Raw genomic sequence first — 6,804 nt, 5'->3', positions numbered from 1 at the left:
TAAACAAATTGAAAAACCCACCGAAGAACTTGTTAATGCAATAACCGAAGTTCGAGCAGGAACGTTCCAGCCCGAGAGAGAGAACGATGAGCTAACACGCGCCCTCGGTAATCCTGAACACCCAGGATGAACACGAGGCAAAGTCGCCGATGTTCCGTGGAGGACCTAGTTTTCCGAGTGGAATGACAGTTATAGAAGCCATCAGAGAGAAAAGAAACATGAGGCAGACCGGTTTCAGAAGATAGAAATAAAGAACGATGAATTGGAATGCATATTAATGCGGCAGCAAGAGCAACTGGACGCAAAGGGCATCTCAGCCACAGCAAGTTCCTGCATTCGACAGTAGCGGCCCATCTCAGCGGAAAAGCAGCGTGGCTACCCCATGGATGATATCGCGTAGAGGAAAAATTGTGAGCTACATCAGTCAATGAAGAACATATCCATGAAGGTGGCGGTAGGCTTTGCTTTACCTTCTGAACCTGGAGCATGCTTCCATGGCGGTCAGATTCTAGCTGGCTATGCTCGTGTCGGGGTGGATGAAGTTCTGAAGGGATATGAGATGCTGGAGCTTGACATCCTTGTGGGTGAAGGGGAGATGATACTGGGAGAAGTCTCGCACGCTATCATTCTATGGAAAAAGGAATACATCGTGTTTCCAGACTCGGCGCTAAGGCCATCGACTCCTCCTCCGAGTAGCAACCCACCTCCAAGTCCACCCCTCCTCGAGAGGGACCCCAGCCCGAGTCCATCTCGATCTCCGGCGCGTCAGCCGACTTCGCCCACTAAGTCCTAGGGGCAAAAGCGGAAGACCAACGCTCCGTCGACTAGTACTACTCGGAAGAAAGGTACAACGAAGAAAGCCAAGAAGGCTCCTGCCAAGTTACCTTATGAAATGATTGATGAGGAAACCAAAATGGTCGTGGATGCCCAAGTGAAATGCCATTTTGCACCGGCACAGCCCCAGCCAAATGGTACATGGAAGTCATAAAGGAAGGGCGAGAAATGCTCATGGTGGCAGTTAAAAATGAGCATTACTTCCGTGAAGACCTGTTATGTATTAAGCTTGAAGAATAGTTTCAGTTATACAATCAAGATGCCATCGACAAATCTATCGTCAGTTGCTATTGTGTGTAAGTGATTTATTTCTGTAATTTAAGTCTCTAGCTCAGCTCGTTCATTTCCTGTAATTATCCTCACTATATTCTTTTGTACGCTATTATGCAGAATGAAGATTCTCAAATGCAAAAGAGAGAGAATCTATGACATTGGGTTCATTGACCCATATATCGTTAATTTTGTTACGATACGAGACCATGCCAAGGACACCGAGGATAACTTGCTAAGGTTTTTAATGAAACAAAATACCAGAATGGAAATACTATTTTCTTACAACTTCAAGTGAGTGTTACTGTCTTGTACATATTCTATTTTGCTTACTCGATGTTAAGTGTAATTGATGAGTTATGCATGCCTGCATATATAAATGTGCGTAGCTTCCACTGGATTCTGCTAATCATTAAAGTTGACGATGGAGAAGTTGAAGTCATGGACTCATTAAATAAAAACCCTGAGGACTACGCCAACCTGGTTGTAATGCTCCGGAGGTAATTTCAATCATTATCGCACTATATCGGCCTCTTTCTTTCATTTCCTGATATCAAGTAATTAATAACTCCTTTATTCATTTTCTTTGCCGGACAGGTGTTGGAAACGGTTCATCAAGGATGTTGTCGGTGAATGGAAACAGGAGCTGCATTTTCGACAGATTCCGGTAAGTAGTACTAGCTAGGTCCGTGTGCATCTCTTTAATTCTAGTTTCAACACCATTATCATACTTGATTATTATTTGATTGAATTCTATTCTCGTAAAGTGCTTGAGGAAGGAAAAGGGGACTAATTTATGTGCATACTACGTTTGCGAGTTCATTCACATGACGACCAGTGAGCGGCGCAGAGATCTAAGACAAATTCAAGTATGTAAACACTATTCACAATTTTATTTTATTACCATCAATTGTGTTGAGTTTCATTCATAATTTTTTTATGATGATTTGCTATTATATACACACAACTCATATATTCATATTGATCTCCTTCTTTAAAGATCGAAGATATGCGGGAGAAGCTCCTACCAAAGGACCGCCTACTAGCAATTCAAGAGGAATTGGCGGGATTTTTGCTTACGGAGGTCATAGATGAAACCGGAGAATACCATTGCCACTAATGCCTCCATGTAAATTTAATGATCTCCATGTAATTAAATGATCTAAATGTAATTTAATGATCTCCATGTGTCATATCTGAAACCGGAGAATACCATTGCGGCTAAGAGAAAATTATATTATATATGCATCAACGTGTACATTATGTAGTAGCGTAGAATATGTGCTATACGAAAACTTGTTTGAAATGAAAAAGAATTGAATGAAAAACACAAAATGAAAAGGAAAACACAAAATTAAAATAATTGAATGGAAAACACAAAATGTAACCATGGAAACACGTTGATGCCTAAACCCTAAACCCTAAAACACAAAATAAAAAGGAAAACAAAAAAAAATCTTTTGTCCCGGTTGGTGTTACCAACCGGGACTAAAGGTCCTCCCCCCAGCGCTCGACCGGCAGCCACGTGGAGTCATTTAGTCCCGGTTGGTGAGGTCGATCCTCCAGCCCCAGCGCTCCACCGCAGCCACGTGGAGGGCCAACCGGGACTAAAGGACGGGGCCTTTAGTCTCAATTTCGTAGTTCCGGTTGGATAACCGGGACTAGAGCCCGTTCCCAACCGGGACTAGAGACCTATTTTCTACTAGTGGATGTTCGCATGTCCGACAAGTAAGAGATTACTTCCGCGTTGAAGCAGTTCCCTATATGGCTATACCTGTCCTAGGAGGGGAAGAGCTGATGGAGTGTATATATAGCAATAAACATTAAGTAGTAACTTATTTTTTTCCCATTGATATGTGGATGTCTCAAGTCTGTCACGTTATACGGAGTATTTGACATAAAGGTATAGGACTATAGTGTACTATCCTCTCATCGAAATACCTACTAAGGTATCGCTAAGTAATCACATGCACCTACCGCCGCCTGAGTGTACATGATTGTGCACAACTATAGCATGCACAAAGATATGACATCGTTAGACCATCCGCGGCGGTGCGCCGATTCAAGGAACAAAGTGGTAGTTCTTCGAATTTTTATGTTTCACTCCAATTGATGGTAATGGTGCGGTCTAATGTTTCAGTTAGGATTCTATGCCTCGAAGCCGTTATATCTAAAGGTATAATAGATGCCCCCCATGGGGGTCTCACAACGATTTGAGCTTGTGGACCGTCGGATCTGTCCATGGGCGCATCTCGGCCGTTCGTTTTGGGCACTCCTCTCACTAGCTAACCCCATGCAATGGCCAATTGTTACCCGCCTCCGGCTGCATGTGGGCCCCATTTTTGCCAGCCCCGCACGTCAGCCAATGCGACTGGGATCTCTGTCGGTGCGCATTGGCGTCGGGCAGTGGATCTCCACCCGCAGGGGTATTTTCGGTATTTCACCGCTGCCTGGTATAAAAGTGAGCCCCCAGGGCAAAAAAAACCCTAGCCGCCTCGCGCCCCCGCCCCTGCCCCGTTCTCGTCGCCGGCCGCCGCCTCGAGTCCCCGCAGCCGTCCTCCTCCTCCTCCTACATCCCAGAGCGCCCCCTTCCCATCCTGCCCATTCTCATCCTCTCTCTCGTCGCCGCCGGTTCAGCCGCCACATGTCGCGCCATGTCCTCCCCCACGCCGCTTGTCGGAGGCCGGCGTGGGCGGCGGGCGGCGCGGCCAACCTCCGGAAGGGGCCGCCGGCGCGGGCTAAGGGGCAGCGCGGCCCGTTTCTGCGGATACCGACCTCCGGCATACCTCCGGCAGGGGCCGCCGGCGCGCGGGCAACGGGCGGCGCGGCCGGTCTCCGTGGCGGCGGCTCGATTGGAAGCACGGCTTGGCAGGCCATGATGGAGATGGCCTGGGGAACAAGGCGCTTGAACGTGGTGGGCGGCTAGCGGCGAGGACATGAGCGGCCGGCGAGCTATGAGGCGGCGCCCGACGACGGTTCCTTCATCTCCACCAGCCAGGCCACATAGACAGTACCGTCGCTCCCACTTTTGCAGACCACCTCGTCAGCACATCCGTCCTCACTGGTCAACGCTAGATTAGGTGCTCATGGTCTCCCATTTTCCTCTTCCCCCTCTCCTCACCTTTTTTATATCCCCTTACCAATTCATGTGTGATGTATATTGTTTTTAATTTTTCCTAATTGATAGCAAAGTTCATGGTTGTTTCAGTTCATGGCCGTGTGATTGGTAGGCTACCTGGGATTGTTCTGCGAGAATCAATCAGCCTGGATGGAGAATTCTGACAACAAACTTTGGCAAGGTAATTTTTCGTTGAATTGGTCTGAGGTTGGGATTGTTCCTTTCCTGCTGTTTGTATCCAATGGGTGCATGTCAGGTAACTCGTAATATTTTGTGTCGTTTTTTTACCGTTAAATAATTGTGTTGATCTCGATTTTGTTGTGATGAAATGTGTCTCTGAAACATACGCCTTAATCTGTGTTGGTATTTTTACATATGACAAACTATGGTCTCTATTGCTGTGTCATGTTGTATCAGTCATCCTTTTGAAGAATAAAGTACATTTCAAGCCTTGCTAAGTATTGCATTTTAGTCATAACACACGTTGCACTCCCCAAACCTCATGTACTAGGTTCATGTTCCATTCTATTCAGTAGCTTGCTCCATCTTTAGTTGATCTAACCTTGATGCCTAATTTTATCTAAAACAACACAATTACCATCTTAAGAAATAACACTAAGAGGCCTACTAACATCTCAGTTTGCAAGAGGCGCGGTGATGGAAAGCAGTAGCCTTTTTTGCTAGAGCTGGTTGTGTTACATGTGCCTGGTCTATTTTCCTTTTTGTTGTGGAAATGATTTTCTTGCTAATGAGAAAAAGAACACACCCTCACTGTGCCTGTACATGTGTGTTCTATTTTCTGTTTTCCTTTTTGTCTTCGTTCCTTCCTCATTTAACTCTTCCCTCTTATGATCTACAGGAGTTCAGGGCACAATTATATCTTTCAAGTGAGATTCGGTTTTATCTCGAAGCCATGCAAATCAATGTCACACATCTACTGTACTTATTGGTGCTTTGCCTTTCTGCCTATCACACGTACCAAGTGTAATATATGTTTCTCAGGTAATATACGTATGAATACTAACTTAAATATGCAAGCATTTGGTTTACTTAGTGAGATGTATACATTTTGTACACTGACATGAATTCTTTGAAATTGCTCTTGGATAATATTCCACTATGCCTTGATTTGTGCCGGCTGTGCACAATTTGGTAAAAAGTCTACATGATTGCCAAGTTTTCTACTTCTTTTTAATGATATTGATTCCTAATTACAGAACTAGAGGCTGAACATGTATTGGCTTTCACTTCAATTTGATTATGCTACTTTGTTTTTCTTTCTGACAACATTGTATACTCAGGTTGAAAGTTTTTTTTTCTTTCAGTATGTCTGACAACATTGTATACTCAGGTTGAGCCAAGACAATCAATTAGATTCTATGTTGTTCTTCAAGTCTGATTGTACCTTTGGCTTGCTGCATGTACATTGTCTGCTGCCAACTCTGTATTTTACCTGCTTATTTCTGATGGTTGGTGCAACTGCTTGCCTTGCATTCCTGATTTTAATCCTGTTGTGCATGATGATGGAAGTTTTTTAACACTTGATACATCTTGTGGCGAATAACTAAATATATGTATTGCTTTTAGCTATGAGCATACACTTAATTAAGGGTTACTGTCTAAAAATCCAATAGATATATTTTCTAGAATAATTTATCATGCATATTGTAGCTTCTTATAAGTTAGTTTATGTACCAAGACTAAGTTTTAATCCCCGGAACACATTTTTTATATTTGCCTGATTTTGGATATTCTACATGAGCTAGAGATAGAGTGAGGAAGTGACTTGAGGCTACGGTGATGCATCAGGAGTTAAACCGAACTTGTCAATATGCATGTTTAATGTTCATTTTAAAATATAATCATGAGTTGCAAATGTATACATCTAAGTATGATTTGAATCTTTCATGCCATAGTTATATTATATCTGGTTGCGATGTAACACAAATTTATCTGCATGTTGACATGATTGTGTTTGATCTGCAAGTTGACCGTTGGAAGCGGCAGCAAGAGAAAAAGCACCTTCCCTGGGCCTCTGTAATCTTGTGCAAATGGGGAAGCCTTGCGCCTCTAGGCCTCTGCCTAAGTTTCAGTATTATTGTTTTTTGATGACATATAGTATGCTACATGTCTCAATTGGTTCTTTTCTTTCGTTTTTCCTGACTACGAAGAAAGGATTTTCAGGCATGAAGCTACACTTTTTTGGGTATGTGCTTTCTTTGTTGCTGTAGCAAGTGTGTATCAGTGTATCTACTACAGCTCGTAACTTTCTAACTGCAAAGAGAAGCTCTCTCTGTGTGAATTATTTGACTGTTTGACTAGCCTACCAATTCTTGGATATTCTTTGGACATTGGGAAGGAGCATGTTAATTTGGTCGATAAACAATTAAATAAGTTGATGTACATTTGACAGCTTGATCAGAAGGAATTGGACAGGTAAATCTTTAGTGTATGCCCATTTCCAGGATTTAACGTTGAACAAGATTCCTTTTATTTCTGATTATGGTTATAACCTATGGTACTTTTCTTATGGACAATACAAATGTTGAATCCCATAGTCCTAACCCTTCTTGTATATTGGT

The sequence above is a fragment of the Lolium perenne genome, chromosome 1 (genome assembly GCF_019359855.2).
Source record: "Lolium perenne isolate Kyuss_39 chromosome 1, Kyuss_2.0, whole genome shotgun sequence".
Lineage (NCBI taxonomy): Eukaryota > Viridiplantae > Streptophyta > Magnoliopsida > Poales > Poaceae > Lolium > Lolium perenne.
Note: the sequence above shows the minus strand (reverse complement) of the source record.